Raw genomic sequence first — 21,105 nt, 5'->3', positions numbered from 1 at the left:
AAGGAAACTGCAAAAACACTAATAATGAAAAATAGATGTTAAAAATATCGAGGAGGAAAAAGTACATGTACAATAACCAAAATTAACCCCCTCTGCCCCCACACCGAAACAGATAAACAGCAAAATCTCTGAATAAAAATCCTGTCAGGAAGAGTGGAACCTGCTTTCTCTTTTTTTTGCTTTTATTTACTGTATGCCAAGCCTGGACTTTAAACTTACAGTGTGCATATATATAGAAAACAAAGAACGAGAGTCACCGTTAACCCTGGTCACCGGCATTACAGTTAAAAGTCATTGGCAAATACTAATAAACCCCCATTTAGCAGTAAATAAGGAGAACATGATATATGGACGGACAGATGGAACTGCATAAACAGAAAAGAAAAAGCAGAGAGACCCACAAACATACGGGGAGAGCTGTTTTAAAAGAGTGAAAGATATTGATTTACTTGGAACTAGTGTTGGAAAACAAACGTATTTGTTTCCTTCATGATTAAAAAAAAAAAGTAATTAAAGTGAATCATAAGGGGGCACACCCTTAAATAAGTCGGGGGTGGGGGGGGATACATTTGTAGAGGGTAAGGCCTTCTATAGATGTTCCGAATTTTAAGCTAGCAAATAGGTCTGGCAAACTTACATCTCTAAATTAAAAATAGAGGGGGGGCGGCGGGGGGGGGGGGAGGAATAAAGAACTGCTGGTGGTTTAAGGAGAGTAGAGGATTTATTCTTTTATGTTTTATAAAAGTTAACTGGCCTACCTTGTTCCCCAGTCCTCAGTTTGTCTCCTCATAGTCGCTGTCTCCCTGGAAGTACAGTGTGAGTGGTAATGACTGCCTGCCTCCCTAATGAGTCCATTTTCCTGCTCTTGATGTTGTGTATATACACACACTGCAACCTACCTTACAAACCACAGAGACGGGAAAGGGAGAGCGAGCGAGAGAGAGCGAGCGAGAGCGAGCGAGAGTGCGAGAGCCAGGGAGAGCGAGAGAGGGAGAGAGAGAAAGGCGCACACAGACAAAGCCCTCCTACCAGACAGCAGACAACCCTCCTTCCCCGAGCTAGCAAAATACAACTCGGCTAATGCAGCAACAGGTTCAATACTGCCAGGCTGAGGCAGCCTAGCAAAGGTATACGGGGCTGAGCACGATTGCGGGCAAATAAACACTTCGGTGCCGCCTGGCTCCACCTTTCTTATTTATGTTACAGGATGTTGGAATGCATTGTTTCAGACAGTCCATATGATTATCATAAATACATTTTTTGGTGCATATTAGCATGAAGAGCCGAAACGTATCAGCCATTCTGCTCCGTAACCTTATAGCTCTAACACATGCAGGGAAGGTGTAAACATATCTCTTTTGACAGGCAGACTACACAAAGCCCACTGATGATTTTAAAGTCATGAGATCTTTCAAGAAAGACGCTCCTGAAGATAGGTTTCCCCAGACAATAGGGGAGCAGGGAAAATTGATCTTGATGAGGAAGAAGTCTTCCTAAGAGACTGCTCGGTAAACAATTGAAAAGAGAGGGCTATTCTCCCCAGCATTCCCTCCTTTCAAAAAATATATATTGGGAAGCTTCTACCCCTACAGCTATAATAATGCGCTGTGCTTATGTCTGAACAGGTGCAATGCATATAGTACATGGTGTTACAAGGACAGAAATAAATCTCTCAAGTAAAAAAAAACATTTTCCCAGTTGCAAACAGGCCAAGGTTATTTAAAATACAGGTCTAATCTGAAGAATGTTCTCCCCACTCTTTATATATTTTTGCGGGGGGGGGGGGGGGGGGAGAGGGAATGGACTCGTGGTAGAAGGTGCGAAGGAGAAGCAAAGATAGGAGAAACAATACGTGTAACCAGTTACTATATTTTTATTTTTACAATATTCTGTCACATCTGAAGAAGATGTATGCTTCTTCTAAAATAATTTTCACTCAGCCCTGCTTCTCATCACATGTAAACTTATGTTGTTTATTTCACAAAAATTCTGTTTATTTTAATGACAACTACAGACACGTCAAAGTAGGAAGACCAGGGGAAAAGCATTTTGCACCTATATTTCATCCTTGGCAAGGGTTCTCCATGAACTTTCTAGGGTATTTTTTTAGATGGAGATACTAGCTAAAAAAAAAAAAAAAAAAAAAAAAAAAAAAAGTTTTGTGATATTCCCAGGGTTATGCTGTAAATCAGTAGAAAAACAGATGAGAACTCTAAGGTCCTCCTCAAGCAAAACAGACTTTTCCTGGAGTTACTCATACCCACCTAAAAGTTAAGTGTCCTGTCTAAGCCAGTTGTGTAGGCTCCCTCTATTGTCAGTGGAGAGACAGGCGCCTCCCAAAAGCAATTCATCCCAGCTTTCTCTGTCTCCTCACTAAAGAGGGAACCTACACAACTAGATTAGGCTAAGCAGCTAGCTTGTAGTTGGCTAAATTAAGTAAAATGAATCTCACTTTTGATCTAAAGCTCTATTACAACATCCTGCTTCCCAAAATACATTTTTATTATCACATTTATTATTAGGCAATATATGCCTAAATTGCAGTGATGGAAAAGGGATAGCCTGCTGACAAAAACAGACAGGTAAACTCCCTAGATTCATGGATTTGTACCCTCAGGCTGGCTGGAAATTCATGATTCACACATTCTTTATAATATTAACCTGGTGACTGGTGAATTTGATTAGTTTTTTTCACTGGTAGATGGTACACATTTTTGTGTTTCGCTTATAAACATTCTGGTGTATACTGTATATACTGTACCCAGATGTACAGTAAATACTGAAGGATTAAGTAATTTATTTCAAAAGGTTAATTTTCATTAGTTTTTTCATCAAAATGCAGCCTCTCTTACCTTACAGTAAAATATGAAGAGTAAAAAGCTCTAATAGACTACTTAGTTCAACTCCTGTAATATTTAGCTACGTACACACCTAGCACATGTAGAGGCAGCTCTCCAAGTTACTCCAAATATATATTACATATTTTCTTCTCTGGACTTTATGACCATAATCACCTTATTGAAGGGTATGTAAGGTCAGGAAAGCAGAAGGGGCATTTGTAGACTTTGCCTCTAACTGTGGTAACTTGATCTGGCTGTGTAAGTACCAATTGAGCAGTCACTGCCTCAGTTTTTCCATCTGTAAAACAGACTCAACTGTAGTTCCATGAGTAGATGGTACTGTAAATATGTGAAGAGTCTTCCCATCTCAGCCTGGCATCTCTCAGAGTTTTATGATGGCAAATATTATGGGAAAAATATAAATACTTTGTCAAGGGGACTTGTATCAAAGCCAGCGGATGAAAATCACAAGTTTTCATATCCTTATATTCAGTTCAAATAATAGGAATAGTCTCTGAATTTAAAATTTAAAAATCAGGTCTACACCAAAATGAGGATATCAGATGTGAGAAGTTCTTAGCAGCCTGGAATATTTGATCCCAAACTGATATTAATTCCTTTGTCCTACCAATCTTACACATACAAATCTGAAGAGATATTTAAAATGTACCAACTTTGGATAAAAAAACAGACTTGAACCCTTCAAATGTAAGACATTCAGGTTGAAATCTGAGCACTGAGTCAGAAACACTAAAGTTTGAAAAATGTTCAGATTTGTAATTGATCCAGATCCAAAACCTTCTAAGTTGGGAGGCACCTAGATCCTTAACTTTTCTCTAACTTTCTAGATATGTCATATATGCATCTGAACCAGGATAACAGGCCAAAATTCCTCATGTTTTGAGCAAGTCTGAATCCCAGTAACAACACTAGAACTGAGCCCAGTTCCATTCACTTACAACAAAGCTTAGGGCCAGACCCGAACTGGAACACAAAGCCACCCCTTCCAAAGTCACATGGGGTTTGTGTACTCACAGAACTATAGAACTAAACCAAACACTTTCAAACCTCAAGATTGTTGGAAGGAAAATATGGAGTAGATTCCAACTTAAGCTAGTTTTGGCCCTCAATGAGAAATTAATCAAATTAACCATAATCTTTATAAAATCCAAATACATGTTTGACCTGAATGAAAAAAAAACCCCACAAGATGTGATTTGTACAACTGGTTCCTTGCCTGGGAGTCTTTCTTAGACTTAGATCCTAACCATCAATGGCTCGATTCTGGGTTGTCTTATTAATCATTTAATCCATCTAAACCATTTTTAAAAAAATCCTGAGTGGTGCAATTTGAATGGAGAATACTGATTTAATGTTTTGCCAACATAAAACTGCCCATTTGCTTGATTCAAAATGCTCAATGAAAGCCTGCTCACCACCACACCACACTCCTGTGGGTCTGCAATTCCTCCTCTCCATTATATGAGGAGGTCAATGGTAATGCAGTGGGATGATTTGCAAGAAGAGGAAGGAAGATGTGTGGCTGCTGGCAGCTTTCAGCTCTGTCACAGGACTGGACACAGACCTGCTGTGTGACAGTGAGGGCCTGCATGGCAGTCACAAGGCTGGCCTGTGCCTGGCTATGCAGGAGAACAGACAAGCAAGCCCTTGTCATGTGTCAGGATCGTACATCTCTCATGGCAGAGACACCAAACTTTGGTTAGGCCATGCATGGTGTCACCCCACAAGAAAGAGGCTGGAACAGAGGGCTCCCGGCTGGCTTAGTAAAAGGCTGCACTATCCATCCTGAATTCAAGGACAAGCAATGCTGGTCTACCCTGTAGATGATGCTCCTGTTTTTTTCTACAAACTTGTCTTCTTAGTTCAGAGTTGGTTTCTAGCAATTGTCATTAGGGATGCAAAAGAGCTCTAATTCCTCTAGCAAAGCCTCCAAAAGAATAAAAAATATACTAGCACCAGAAAGACAGTATGTCAAAAATTGTCGTGTTTGGTGCAGCCAGAGCACCCATCTCCAGTTCTGCCACATAGCCCTGCATAGCCCTGTTGTCAATAGTACTGGGAAAATAGAGAAGACCAAAGTACCCACCAGAAGCGTGAAATACTTTGTTGCAAATGACAAGATTCTGGATGACGGACGGAGAGGGAATGAAGATACTTCAGTGCCAAATAACATATTCTAGACTGCTCTAGTCTCTCCATTTTATGTCTCCAGGCGCACCAACATGCTAAGTTTAGACATATCTTGTTGGCAGCCAAAACTGGAAAAGGAGTCACGGCATCATATAAACATGTCTGAGGATAAGAGTTACTTCCTTCAGAAAAAAAAATATTAGACTCTTAGCAGATACCTAAGGGTTGATTTTCAAATGCTTAAGGAATTTAAGTGAGACTGACTCCATGAACTGGTTGGGTACCTTGCATATCCATGTGATGGGCTAAAAGACTGGTTTTGATGTACTTCATGTATTTGCCCTATGACATTTCCATTAGTACCTTCAGGGAGCTCTGCATTACCAGAATCCCAGGAACTGTTCCTAGAAACCAGGCTGGTTTAACATCATACTGCTGTTAAAAATCCCAGGCAAGTTTCCATCACAATTCTGTTTCCGATGGTATAGGCAGGACCTAGAAACAGTCACAGCAACATGTCTGAACTTGATTGCTTCCACTCAGTCCTCTTAACCACATACACGGGTCTCTGAGGCTCCCCTGGTGTATCACACCATCTTGTTGCCAGCCCAACAGGATTGGTGATTCACATGTCTCTACTGGTGTCCTGCAGTGTCCCTGCAACTTTGTGCAAATGTAATGAGAGAGACGCCAATTAAAAAAGCTCAAGAGTCCTGCAGTGTTGCAGGCTGATTCAAATTAGATACCTGTATGAAGTGATTAAAAATAGGTTTTTTTAAACCTGAAGATAACAGGAGGACAGTATGTTTGATTTACATCAGCAGGGGCCAACGAAAAGCATAGAAAGACCTCACAAAGCTCTTTATTCCTGCAGATTTACTGGTGATGATGCTGAGGACAGGAAAGGGGAAATACATTGCACTTCTGGTGCCTTTCAATATGCAGAGAATCTCAATTGTTCTTCCATCTCAGCAGTCAGTACTTACTGCCAGACCTCCAGATAAGTAATACTTCCCTTTAATAGAGCAACTTTGGTCCACCATACCATATTTCAGGTGCACATAATCATAAGCAAATCAAATCTCACTACTTCCTTTGGCAACAAAACTACTGTCATTCTCATTTTACAGATAGAGGAAAAAAATAAAAGGAAAAAGTTAATCACCCTGTTGGAGAGCAGAAAGTGAGACTGGGATGTTAGCTTTTCCTGATCAGAAGTTCAGGCTATGCTGAGTCTATGGATGACTGTCTCTCAGACAGTCCAGCTGATTGGCACAACTGGGATGCACTTACTGAACCAGAACTGGCTTCTCTACTGTTTTCTCTTTTTTTGTTTTTTTGTTTTTTTTAATCTCAGAATGTCTTGAATAATAAACAAGATGAAAATCTGACATGTCTCCAACAGTTTAAACAGGTTTGTGTAAATCTGTGTGCAAGTAGTGTGTACCAAGTACCCACTTTCCTTTGTTATGACACTACCTGTACTTCAGTGGAGGAACACTTTGCACAATGACTGTTCCCCGGTCCACCTTGCATTAAGGCTGCAAAATGGTGTTTCTGTTGCATAATCCTCAATCCTCCCATGTCATACATTTCTCTAGTACTGTGTTGGGTAAATGCTACTGCTACATCAGTAAATGGTTAGAGAGAGATCTCACAACAGAACAAATTTTGTCCCAGCAAGGCCAATCCCTTGCTTTTATACTCATTAACAGTGGTGTATATTAATCACCACCTACAGGGACTGACTCCTGATCAACTCCACAAGACAGTATCATAATCAACATATAACTTTCTAATTCAAAAACCAAAACTGTACAAAAATCCCTGAGACATACATGCACATGAACTTGGGATGTCCATGTGTTTTTGTCTTTCTGTCCTGGATGTGTAGATTGTGTTGCAATTATTTAACCACTAACAAGGTGCCATTATGTGTAGCCTTGGCTGTACATATATGTTCATCTTCTCCACTTACAGGGGTGCTGGGATATTACCTTTATTTGCCTGGGCAGGCCATTAGTGACCAATTTAGCTGTTGAGCTAAGGTGCTAGGCCCTCATGCAAGCTGTGGAGTTACAACGAAGTCAGATCTTGTTACAAAGCCCACTGCATTGTATGGTGCACCCTCTATTATATAACTATACAGTTCCCAAAGGTAACCTCTGATTCCATTATAGAGACATGTTGCAATTCAGCCAACACTTAAGGACTAGAAATTTGATGAATTACTTATGAAAATCCACATTGAATCCATCCCAAACTGAACAACAAATAGTAAAAAGTAGGTTTATCACATGAAAGGAGCTTTGGTAACAAACAAATCAGGAGGCACAGTCATCACTCTTTTCTACCAGATAACCAGGATGACTATCAAATATTTCTATTTTTGCCACAGAAAGTTAAGGAGCATGCAGACTATTGATTGCTGTCATAATGATTTCAGACATGAACCACAGTGAAAATTTTGTAGCTCAAGGTGGCCACCATTTCTACTTTTACCTTGTTTAAATAGTAGAATATAGTGGGAAAACAGCCAACAAAGCAACACAAACTTCTGTGACTCTAGTGATTGTTGTAGCAGTTGAGATGCACTAAGTTTATCATGAATGAAGATCTGATCTAGCTGGGGGAAAAAAGTGAGACACATCACTAGCTATATTTTGGAATCTTTTATTTTACCCTCTGGGTGCAACTGAATATTTTCATAAGCCTATCAGCATGAATCCATTCTACCTGGAAAATATTTATGTCAGCATTTTCAAAGATGCTACTCATTCAAGAGGTAATTATCTCCTAGTTTAGAATATCACATCTGAGAATACTGCCCCCCAAATGAATAGCCATTTCTGGAAAAATAAAAACAAAAATGCAATTTAAGTGTATCAGATGTATAATGATGGAATTTTTTACTCTTTTATTGACTATACATGAGGTGGACAAAACCCCTCTACAAAATAGAGGCAAACAGTGTTGAAACTTCAGACATCTAAAAACTCTTCACTAGGCTCTAAAAGTTATGCAATTATCTTAAAATATTGTAAGAATATTAATCTTAATATTAATAATCTTATGTATCTTAAAATATGGTAAGAAATATTTTAAAATCTTTTTAATGCAGTTTTTAAAACTAGAAATTTCTTTATGTATTTTCTTAAAGCTAGGGATATATGACCAAAAAAAAGTCATAGTATGTACAATAATGCTGTACTATTTGAAAGAAGTAAGACTATGTGCTATTATTCGTCTAATACTTCACCATGACATCCCTTCAGTGGATGCAGGATTTTCCTCAAACTCAGTCCTTGTGAGAAAGTTCCTCTATGAGATTTTTCTCCATGTATTCTAGGCAAGGGTAAACTAATCCATTTACCAGGCAAACTGAATTTTTAAGTTACTGAAAAAGCTGGACTTTTGCTAAAACCTCTTAGGCTTGTTTCTCACTTAGAAGCATTTCAGCCCAAAATCTCACCATATGACCTGTTTTCAGCTGGCCCAAATTCCCGCACAGTCCCTGTGCTTAGTGTTTCTGGATATGTGCCCCTAAAATCCCACTGCCAGTTAACAGAAAACATAAAGCCCAGGGACTTGGGGACATTTAGGCCAAGTGGCTCTGACCTGTGACTATAAAAAAGTGCCTGATTCTCTTTAAGGGCTAACTAAATATTGTGAGACCATTCAGTAAAGCAATGGAAATGAGTAAAACATCAAGCAAGGATTTATCTTTGATAGCCTCAGAAGCCCACTCCAACAACAAGCTTAACTGCTGAGCCTTGTATCAAACACACAGGAAACACTAGTAAGGATGTAACCTTTTTACTAACAGCAGTGCCACCAACATTAGGTATAAAAGTTTCATGTTCACAAACCTTGATTATGTGTAGACCACCTCAGGATTATTTTTGTGTGTATGTGGGCAGGATTCCTCACCTTTGAAACATTTAATCAAAGATGTTTCTGAAGAATAAAGAACCAAGATGCACTAGATGTAATAAAGAAAAGAAATGCTCTGGTCTCTTTTTTTTTTTTTTTCCTTTAACTTTATATAAGCTAAGTTCTATTAGGAAAACAAGACTGGGTCCAATTAGTCCTTTAGTTTTAGCCTAAAGGAGAATATTTTTTGATAAAGTGAACACAGTTTGCTCAGCTATTTTAAAGGACACTTTTAGAGGTACATTTCTTTTCCTGAAGTATTAATTGAAGTTCATTTTGAAAGGAATAGATGAGAGAGTTTATTATTTAAAGCCAAAGAAATTAAAAGCAAAAAGTTGTAATGACTGAAAATTAAGCCTCAGGTCTTATTTTACACAAGAACAGAGATAAGAACCTTTCTCTCAATCAAACCTGTCAAAAATTGGAAGATCTAGCAAGGTTAGTGGTGGTGTAAGTCAGACAGAAATGAGCTTTGGTATCCTATAGACAAACAACTCTTTTATTTTGCCTGTGTTTGAACAAAAGGGCCTTTCATTACAGAACTAGAACATACAGAACAAGGTGACATAATATTTTCAAAATGATATAATAGAAACAAAGTGTACCAACTTCAATGCTACTGTTCAGTCAGGTTTTGTAATGAGCCCAAGTCAGGTACTATTTTATGGTCAAAGGGCTCCTTTTCTATAACTTTCTTTGCAAATATTAGCTAGAACTGTAAGATTTTGTATTGCTACCAGGATTATCTATGATTATATAATGAGAGATCCCCTTTGTAATATCTGTGCAATTAGGCATAATTAAGTTTGTCAGAGGAACGTTAATTTCCTGATTTTTGAGTAAATAAAGAATCAATGTTAACATTGCACTAATCAGTACTAACTAACATTTAATTTGTTTTGTTACAAAGTCAGAGGTCACATTGTGAAACCATTTGATAATATGCAACAAAAAAACTCAGCAAAATAAACAGAATTTGGAATAAAGATAACTTTATATTAACTGGTACTTTGCTGTCCTAGTGTTCCATTTGTTGAGTTGTCCTGAAGCCAACAAAATATTGGTAAGAATCAGGATATAAATATGACTTTAAGTAGTCTCTGTTGCAGTCTCAGAATCCATCAACATTTTTTTTAGCACACTGTGATAACATCACAGATATTAGAACCATAAATGCGAGTATACCTTTACACTTTTTGTTTCAAAAACAATGGCACTACCACTACAGCTAAATGGAATAGCTTCAGGAGCTATTCTCACCAGCTTCAGGAAACCATCTGAGGGCCAGGCACCAAGCAAGGGAAGAAAATCATGTCTAATAGAAATCCCACATAAATATCAAGCTATACATCACAGATCCATCCAACTGAGTAAGCAAATGAGTTTCAGCCTGAAATTCCTAGGGATTCCCAGAGTAAAGCTGCAATGTACCATAAAAATTCATTGGGGATTCTCAGATATGGGATTATGGGGGCAAACTGTGAGCAAGCTGTTAATGGCTACCTAGTGCAGCACAGTTATTCTCAGTCACGAGAGCTGGGATTGCCTGTGTAGGTGCCATGTGCAGCTCATGTAAGCATCTTTAAAACAGGTATGAGAGAGGTAGCCACAGGGTTATAATGAAGATAATTTATGGGGCATTACTCTCCCAAATTCCTGTTTCAATATAAACAGTACTCTGGGCTCCAAATATCAAAATGTGACAATGCTGAAGGTCTACATAACAGGATTATCTCTTCTTTTTCCTGCTTTATTTCTTGAGAAAAAAACAGTAAAGCAGTAAATAGTTTCTACATTTAAATGACTGACAATAGTCTTCAGAGTCAACACTGCTTGACACAGCCAAGAATTCTTGTATTAGGAGACTGACTGGAAACAAACAAGTGTCAGCTCACATCTAATGCAATCTTTAATTAGAACCTCACAGTCAAGCAAGCTACAAGCTTTTTACATCCTAAATTAAAGCTGTAATTTTGGAGCACAAGAAGTCAACCACCAGGGAACAAAAGCACCAGCTCCCCATACTGCTAAAAGTCAACTCAGTCTGACCCCTGTTTCAAAATATGAAGATAAGTGATAAATTACACCATTTTCTGGAGCAAACAGGATATAACAATTGCTATGAATTTTTAGTGTTAGGTACTTAATGATGCTGGAAGTTCTTTGGGATAACTACAGACTACTCCTCTGAGAAAAGTTATGTGCAAGACAAACGGAGCCCAAAAATCTGACTTACAGGTTCTATCCACATTCATGTTACAACACCATCCACAGGTCTCAAAGCTTAAGATTAACCATCCCTATCTACAACAAGACTTCACTTTCAGAGGAATGAGAATACTTGCTTCACAATAGCTCAAAGGTGTTCAAATCCCTGCCAGACACTAACACATCATTCCACCCATTTTAATGGAAAATAGATGTCCAAATTCCCAAAGACAGCCCTTTTACCACTGGGCCTAAAGAAAGAGATTACTTGAAAATATCTTTTTATCACAAGAGAAGACAGGAAAAAAATTCCAATTAAAATTGGTGGAATTGATCAAAGAATGAAAGCCATCAAGGAACGAGACAGGCAAAATGGGGAATAAAATAAGGGAAAAGTGCATAAAGTTATCTCAGTCTCCTCAAGGAGTAAAAAAAACCCCTTCTTACTAGAGTAAAAGAAGATGTTTCCGGTTTGTTTTCGAACAGCTAAAAAGAAGTTAGGTTAAAGACTAGGAAGCAGATTGAAAACTGTGGCAGTTTGAAAAAAGGCAGACCATAAAGCTGGAAGTAAAACATTGTACCATGAATTACTCAATTGTCACAATTAAATGGCCAGAAATTACTTAAGTGTTTTAGGAATAGCCATAACCACCCCTAACATCACAGGTTTTACTTTGAACTGAAATCCTTCTGCTCAAAAAAAAATTCCTAGGCAATACTACTTGGGCTAAAAAAGTATTTCCTAGAGCAGTCTTTAGGCTTATCATGGAAATCTGCACACATGTGGGAAGGGTAGTGGATTGCAGCATGTAATTAAAAAAGTACATGCAAAGTAACATAAAACCCCCATATTTTTTACATAAAAAAGTAAAATACCTTGGCTAGGTTGCAGCCTTTTCCCTGCTCCTCTTAGCACCTTCATTTTCCAACTCCTCCCTGCCAACTCAGCCTTTCAGTCCTCGCTTGTCTCACGTGCACTCAAGATTAGATCAAGTCCTGGGAATTTCTAAGCACAGCTCTGGGCCTAGGACAATCCCTGTGGGGACAAGGAAGGACTTGGTGGATAAAGAGCCAATCATCCCACACAGTTACCACTCCACACATTTCTCCCACTGTGGTCACACTTTAAACCCACAGTAAGCTTCTTGGAATTTCCTGCAGTACCCGATATGTCCTTCTCACTCTTAAAGCAGTATATGCATTTCCATCTTTGAGAAAACATCAATAAACAGTTCAAATAGTTACTTGTAAGCCATATTTTCGTTTAAAATACACCTAAGATTGCACAGAAAGGGTAATCATAGCATCATAGAATGGTTTGGGTTGGAAGGGGCCTTAAAGATCATCCAGTTCTACCCCCGTGCCTTGGGCAGGGACATCTGTCACTAGACCAGGTTGTTCAAAACCTCACCCAACCAGGCCTTGCACACTACTGACACACGGATGCACACTGCTTTGCAGCTCTGAGAGAGACTGAAAAAACAAACAAAAAAATCCCCAGAGGCAAAAAAAAAGGCAATGAACCTTTGAGAACCACTAAATATGATAAATATGAACAAAAGCAGCACAAATTGTATGGTACTGGTAAATTAGCATATTTTTCTTTTCTCTGCAACTGAAAGTGTCTGAGTTGCACTGGCTTTTAGAGGGGTGCTCCCCATGCTCGCCCATGTAAACACCAAACCAAAACTCACACAGATGTGATTGCTGAGACAGAGTCCTGACAGACAAAACTAGAGGTGTTTCAAAAGCAGAAATACATTTGACCAAAGATGGCCTGCTCAGCCCCTCACAATAGACCTAGGGAAGATGTTATTACATTTTGCTGTAGGGGTTGCTTATACATAGCTTGACGAAGAGTCCATGAGTCATGTTACCTATATTTACAATGTCAGATACAGAAACAATCCAGTGCTGACTATTCAGGATCTGACACTTAGAAATGTTTACATGAAAATAACAAAGAATAGGAAGAAGAGATCCTTGAAAAAAATCAGGTTCTATTTTCTATCTGCAAATGAGAAATTTAAACATTTTAAGACTCAACAGGAAAGTGGCACGAGTAAAGGAGTTCTGTCTCTCTTAAAAGACAGCAAAAAACATAAACTCTTTCAAGTCAAGCACTTTAAGGGCTTGGTGAGAGAGATGCTGCTCGATGTCGATGGAATAATTTTCCAAATGATGCTAAAAAGAAAGTAATAAACTAATCAAGTTTTGAACATGAACATACAATACTTGTATTAAGTAACTTCCACTGAGTAATCTGAGTAGTCTATAACAAGTCTAACAAAAGCCAGGGCTCTCACACAGGTTTTCCATCCTAACTGTTAAATCCAGACTGCAGGCTTCTTGCTCTACTGTTAATATTAAAGATACCAATATTACAAACTGAAGCTTAATGGTTAAGACACATAAAAATATTCATTTATCTGACTTCAAGAGAAGTTGGAGAAAGCAATAAGTATATGCATGTACCAAAGTAACAAATCTCAACATAATTCCTTAACAGTATAGTGTAGGCATTGTCAAAATTGTTCAAAAAGTTAGGATGACTTCATATCCAACTCAAAAAATGCACATAATTCATTTTTGTGGACTCTTCAAGATGAGATGTTCTTTTAAGTGAAACTACTGAAGCAGGACTCTGATGAGTTTGATGATTCTGAAAGTGAGATGTTTTAATGCTGTCATTATCATTATTAAATGTAGCTGTAATGATGATTTAAATCTGTGTTCCAAGCCTCCTAGATGCTCTTAAACATTAGACACCTTTGTGTCTTGAAGACCCAGAAACAAGCTTACCAGTTGATTATGCTGTAAAGAAAAGCTCTGCTTAACAAGATGCAACCTTATTTCGTCTTAATGATATTGCCTTCAACGGAATACAAAAGGAGCACTTGATAGCAATGATTGAAACATTTATTTTAGAGACTTTTAAATTCAGCTGTCCACTACAAGAATCTCCAACAGAAAAAACAGGAAGATAATAAAAGAAAAAGTAACAGCATTAGTGCAGGTTGGCTATCTGACCATGACAAATGATCTCCTAATGACCACAAGTTTACAATGAAATGTATGCCTTTGTATGCTGATATTAAAAAATGGAAACCACAGGCATTGGTGCAGTTACCAAAGATACCATCCAGCAATAAGAAATGCATGCGAAAGCTGATTTTACTATTTGGTTAGACAGAAAAAAAAAATTTGAAACAAGAATGTTTAAAAATCTTTCTTCTGCTTCTGATATATGGCTGCTCAGTGCTGTATTTCAGCCACACTAAGTGAAAAAGGAACAGCCAAACTTTTCCAAACCTGTACCTATAGAGCCCAAAGACAAATCTGCTATCACCAGCAGGCTGGATAACTTGAGTGAAAAAGGGTAACCTGAGAGACAAAGTGCCCCTGGTTCCCAGAGACACTCAGTGTTCCTCTCAGGAGCACGTGATTCTGTGTTTGCATCAACAAGTGTCTTGAAATTTGCACTGAGAAGAAGGACTTTGATCAAAAAATAGCACACATTTTTCTCTGCAAGGAACTTTACAGAGAGGTACTAAATTTACAAAAGCAGTTGAAGGAGGTTTCAGAGGGACTTGACAGATTACAGGCTGATGACACTACCATTACAGCCTCAGTGGAAATGTGGTTTGATCTAATTAACAACAAAGAACTAGAACCACTGAAGAACAAAATTAAAAAATTATTCAAAGACTCTTGGAAGCTTTCCATTTCATAGCCACCAGGATGGATTCGAAACACAGACGGAAGGGATTAAACCCAGGATAAGACGTCAACATTGGGACAGGCATTGAACATATTCCAGGATTCTCAAACATTCTAAGATTAAAAACTGAAGATACATATTTTGCTTTCAATATGTGATTAAAAAATGGATTTGATTGAATACAGCTAATTTAATCATGCAGGTGGAAAATACAGATGTTAAATTAGGGCAGACAAGATGGCTGAACTTAGAAATGCTGGATTGTAGAGCAGATGCATTGCTGTCCAGCCAACTCAGCATCACTTTTTACACATTTTTAGTTTATTCATATTGCTTTCATTGAAACTGTGTAACAGCATAGGTGTTAAAATCAAAGAATCCAATGAAGAGCAACAATAAGCAGAGTTAGATATAAAGCCTCATAGAGCTAATTTTTTTCACAAACTACAGAGACTGTGAAGATGTTCTTGATTTTAAGTGCAGAATCACACACTTTGCATTTTAGGTAATGTGTCTTTTTGTGTTCAAGGGATAAATGCACCCATAAAATACATCACACCATTTGTGTGCACTGTTTCAGTGGATACTATACTGCATTTGAGTGTTTCCTCCAATAGGCTTTAGCAGAAAAAAACCCAAAAAAAGTAATTCTGGAGAGAAAAATTCAACTTTGATACATTGGCTGCTGTTTCCACATACAAGTTTTCTCTCCACACCCAACAGAGAACACATACCTCAGCTGAACAATTGTGAGCATATGTTAGCTATGCCAATATCCTGTGGAAAGCAACAAAAGGCTTTAACTTATTTTTAACCGAGAGAATCACATAACTATGAAAGCTTTTCCTTGAGAATTTCAAGTCAAGTTGGGATTACTGTACTTCCCTCTTTGGGAAGTTCTATGATTATTAGTCTTATAATTAAAAAAGTAGAAGTTAATGAGGAAACATGTTAACATCAGATGATTTACAGGCCTATTAATACTAAAAGTGTATTGGGAAAAAAAAAGGGGGAAAAGGAAAAACCCATTGTGTAATCCAGTTCTGATGAAATGCTGGACAGTTTTGAGACTGATAAAGTGAGTCACTGCCAACTGACTCAGCATGACAACGGGAGTTCATTGTTGCCTTTGGACTGAAGGAAGCAAGCACGCAGTTAGTTCAAACCGGATTTGTTCTTTCACTAAAATGTGCTATTTCCGCCACCATCTTCTCTTCCTCTCACGTCTTCCATCAGACCCTCTGGTGTCTCCAGTACACACTGCATTTATTAAGCCCTGCAGTATTCAGCTAGCATTGGATACAACACACATTAAGCCCTCAGATGCAGCATGTTACAAAATTAACTTAAAAGGCTGGAATGCAGCTCCATTTTTAAGTCCCAGTATATTTATATTTCACATATGGTTTTCGCTAGGCTATTCACAGGGGGGACTATAAAGCATCTCAACATGTGAGGTACTCTTGTAAACCTCACTATGTCCTCAGTTGCACTTACTGTCCTCAGGCATGGGGGATGTTGTACTGGAAGCATTAATATGTATATACGTGCTGCTTTTTACATCCACATTTCCTTCTGCTTGTAGGTTTGGCAACAGCAGGATGGCTGACTTCAACTCAAAAAATGGAATTCCTGTTTGTTTCCAAGGCTTTACAAAGACTAACTTCTGCCAGTCACTGCAACTTCCCCCCCAGCACCCTCTGAAGTTAACAAAACAAAGAGAGCTCAGCAGCTCCCATGGGGCTCGGGACCCTCCAGAGTCTGGACAACAGAACTGAACAAAATGTACTGGTCCCATCCTTGAGATCTCTCAATTATAAGAGAAGGGTTTCCTTTAATATTGAAATAAAGTGGATTTACATTGTTAACATACACAAGACTGACCAAGAGAAAGGCTCACCTGTTGCACAACATTGCATGGAGTGCAAAGGGTAATATTCCAAAATCTGGTTTGTGGCTCTTTACCTTTTCCATAACATCATTGACTATTTTCTGCTTTTCCACCTAAAGCTTCTTTTCCTGAAGTCTGTCTGAAATGTGAAAGTCATGTTTTGAGGGCTTTTTTTACAAGGGATTATTAGAGTCTTTAGAAGTCTACTGATTTTACTGTAGTCTATGAAAGACTCTAAGAAATAAAATTAAATTATTTTTGAAAAGAAACAAGCAACAAGAAAGGTCTACACTTGTACAAGTAGCTAAAGCATACCCAGCTATGATAATTTTTCAAAATGTGTGTTGTGCCAAAAGGAACTATGCCACATCAAAAATTGTCATGCCAGGTGAGAAAAACTCAGAACTGGAGGATAAGACAGGTAATCAGCAAATAGGGGTTATATCCAACTTGAATGTAGACAACTTGACAGGTGTCTTGAACTAAGTCAGTCAACATCTCTAAATATGAGTTTATCCAATGCAGGAGGCTATTAATGCTTTCCTATTTCAGAAGGGTGTCTTAAAGCTTAATTAATTGTTCATAAAGAACTCAGATTCTCAGATGAGAAGCATCAAAAAACACCAAAGTATTACTAATCTCAGGTGCCAAAAAATTATCCCTGCTCTTGCATGGATAGGTCTGAAATATTTGTAATTTCTATGATAGCAATATCCCCAGTCCAGTTTGCAAATGATGAGAGTTATCCAAGTAAAATAAATGTCTGGCCATCAGAGTAAACAAAGACATCATTTTACGAGTCCAATCTAAATTGTAGAGATAATCAATATGAGAATAGCAGTGCCCACAATGAAACCTGTATTAATTATGAAGAGAGTTTATGAAAGAAATTAATCATTATTATGGAGTTCGCTGTAGGAATTTAATAGCATGAGCCAATTCTACATGACTCTTATGATGCTTGAGGTCAAATATGCTGAGTTTGAAATAAACTTTAATCTACTCTGAACTAACTTTGTATAAAAAAAGAAAGCTTCTCATAAGTTCCACTGTACTGCCCAAAATAATAAATCTATTCTACCCTGTAAGTGCGTGTGGTCTGATATGCCATCCTGAAAATAGAATTTAATGTCTCTCTTCCCTCTCTTTTCTTTTGTTTGTCTTTTTTTGTTTAGATTGGTGCTATAGGAAAATTATATACACTGATTACAAGAGAAAATTTGATATGGAAGACAAGCAGTATATTTTTAAGCTTACTTTGTTGGTTTTGTTTTTTTTTTTTTCCTTAAGTAACCACTCTTCCAAAACAAACAGAGAAATGTTTATGGAAATAAAGAAACAAATTATAACAATTTTAGGTAGCATACCACAGTCAAATAAATACCATTTTCTAATAAAACAAACTGGGAGAAAGCCTATTTGAACTTAACCCTTGGTAACCAAGAAAGCAGCTCAAGGGACTTTCTGTTCCAGAATCAGAACCATTCTTGAGAGCTTGAGATTGATATCCTTTGAAGAACTTCAGAATCCCTTTCATAGGGATTATAAATTCTTCTGTGACTGCAAGTGTTGAAAATGTTCAATGTGGGCTTAATTCCACTTCCAGTCAAGTCCCGGTTGTGTTCAAAGGGAGAAGAGTGAAACTGATGCGGAGAGCTTTTGAAAGGCCTATACTTTGTATTTATTTGTTTCTGTAAAGTTCATCTTACACAAAGTAAAGGAAGGAAGACATAAGTAATAGCCCATCTCACTGATGTCAAGCCCACAAATGGCAAGAAGTCCATGGATCAGAATTATACAGGGAATTCCTGGGGGGTGTCTCTTCTTTGGGATACTTCTGAGCTTGTGTATGAGTGTGTCTTTGTGAGGGAAAGGAAACTAAACCACTGGGATGCAGCCAAGCTGTAGGGGTTGACTACTGCTCCATGTGCACAGAGAGATGCAGCAGTAGCTTTTTGCTTCTCCAAAATATGGGATTAGCCATTTTGGAGACTCCTAATAATGTATGCAAAGCTTACAATATGGTCAATAACAATTAGGTGTACAACAGGAAGATCCAATCCTTAAAATTTAACAAGAACAGTCTCCAATTAAAAGAGTCAAAAAGAGCTCAGTGTGAATATTTCTCTGAGCTTCCTTGGTTGATGCTGTAGGATTTCTTTGTAGTTGTACAGTTCTGCTTGCTAAAATTCTCTTGGCAACTACAGACTTCCTTACTTCTGATCTCATCACACACAGATGGCTCAGGCTTGTAAAATATTATTAGGGGACGTGTTGGAGTGGCCTGAACATGGGTCACTCCAGCAGCGTAATCTGACTCTCACGATTTCTCTGTATTTGTGTAACCTTGAGTTCTGCCAGTGTTTCCCAACCTGCAAAACGGGAAAAGAGTCTACCCCCTAACAAAGTGATGAGAAAGTGTGAGTGAATATATGTACAACCCTATATAAAAGGGAAAGTGTAACTGCTATTTGGGGAGAGTAACAGAGTCATGTGGACTTCAGTTTTATTCTCTTCTCTGAAACGAACACCGACATAGATATAAATAGTGCCTGCAGAAAAGCAAGGGATGAACTTCTGTATGTTTTTTTAAACATTCTGTAGCTTTTGCATGTGAAGTCTGCTTAGAAGATTTTTGAATAGTTTAATAATTAAACCAAAAATCTTTAGTTCTAAAAGTATTAACATTTACCAGAGTGGATTTATTTTTCCAGTGGTGTCATAAATTCACAGTATTTACCCACCAGTTCTGGTTTTCATAACAAGACTGTGGTTTTTATTTTGATCCCTGGTTAATTTATTGCTGCAGCGCATCATTTTGCTTTTCTTTTGGAGGTTCTGAGGAAAAGTAATTCTTTACAGACACTGTTCAGATGGTATTTTTCAATTAAAAACACTTAAAGCAGAAAGGAATGATTGTCTGAAGACAATCTGGGGGACTGAAGATCAGAGTTCAATGCTTGGCTCTACAATAGACTCCCTGGGGAAATTTTCAAAGGCACAAATGGCAGGTTGGCACATCACTCCCATACTTGCTTTAGTGGAAGTTAGTTGCCTCTGAAAACCTTTATTTCCTTTCCCTGGATTATCCCAATATAATCATCTAATTTTTCTCTGTGTCTTGGTCTGCAACCACAACAGTGGAAATTCTAACATTTTGTTCCCCTCACCTCTCTCCTGACTTGCTTAATGAACTAAAAGCTTCCTGAGGCAGCACCTCTTTTACAGCATGTAGAACACCCAGCAGCAGTGGATGGGACACTGATCTCCTCTGGGACTCCCCAGTTCCTGTTAGAATGTACACATGCAAATAACATCAATACTAATTGGGAATCTGGAGTTATCATGCTTATCAGATAAGGTCCAGGTTACTGTGCTGTCCAGGAGCAGTGATGCTTAGGTAAAAAGCAACACATTATCAGCCCAAGTGAATAGCAACAGAACTGGAGCCAGACAGCAAGGCTGGGTGAATGTCTCCCAGCAGCACCAAGATGAGCCACCACTGAAAAAGGGAAATTATTGACCCTCCTCGTCTCAAGTCCTTGGTTTTTTGGAATTGTTCCATTTAAGTAAACACCCTTTGACCAAAATGTTATGTTTTACTGGAATAAAATGCAAAGCCTTAATAAATGTCCACGAGGCCTTTCAGAAAGCAAATCATGAACCTGAGTTTGTATTTGTACCACAAGAGAGAAGTACTCAGCCACTGTGGTAACGAAAGCAGGCCTGTCTTATTTATCTTGCAAGGCAGGATTAGGCACAACAATTTTTGCTTTCAAACCACATATGTAAAATTCCCAAAAATGTGACATGTGGAATTACTTAAAGGGAGTGAATGACAATATACTGAATAAATGTGCATGACCAGTAAATTCAAGAAAATATTGATCTGTATTTGTTTATTCAAAAAGTGGAGTGCCCCGCAAAATTATTCTACTAAAACTAATAATTATTTTTTTCTACTCTACTGAACTTAGATGCATTGTGACCATGAGTTAAAATTAAAAAAAAAAAAACAAAAACCACAAAAAACCCCAATTCATTTTCCATGTGCACTTGTTAATTATCTCCTGTCCTACCAGGAATTACCATGTTTGCCAAATGAGATGAGGCTAGTGCTCATTATATTCCAGAACATCACCACTGAGCAATGACGTCTTTCAGATACCCACTAGTAGTTAAACCAGGCTCTTTATTTTTGTCCTATTGCATAAATTATTCTCTAAGCCATTCATCTTTCTCAACAATTTCTTTATGGCTATAACCAAGATCCTAAGTTTTGTGGACCTTTTTTTCCCCTGAAGTTAATGCAGCAAAAGCCAGCAGCATTATAGTAGGAATTGTTTTTTATGTAATATATT

General features: G+C 38.0%; 1 protein-coding gene across 19 annotated transcripts in view; it reads right to left on the bottom strand.

The window, feature by feature from the left end:
• ZBTB20 (zinc finger and BTB domain containing 20) overlaps positions 1–21,105 on the bottom strand; it is a 473,996-nt gene that overhangs the window by 444,418 nt on the left and 8,473 nt on the right. For 5 of the 19 annotated variants that reach the window (XM_058829851.1, XM_058829844.1, XM_058829840.1 and 2 more), the window contains exon 1: positions 759–881. The exons of 5 other annotated variants lie outside the window; for them this stretch is intronic. The gene's annotated coding sequence lies outside the window, so the exon portion shown is untranslated. 9 more of the 19 variants (XM_058829850.1, XM_058829839.1, XM_058829857.1 and 6 more) reach the window with 4 other exon arrangements.

Source organism: Poecile atricapillus, chromosome 1 (genome assembly GCF_030490865.1).
Source record: "Poecile atricapillus isolate bPoeAtr1 chromosome 1, bPoeAtr1.hap1, whole genome shotgun sequence".
Lineage (NCBI taxonomy): Eukaryota > Metazoa > Chordata > Aves > Passeriformes > Paridae > Poecile > Poecile atricapillus.
The sequence above is the reverse complement of the archived record's forward strand: the minus strand, read 5'-3'. Positions and strand labels throughout refer to the sequence as shown.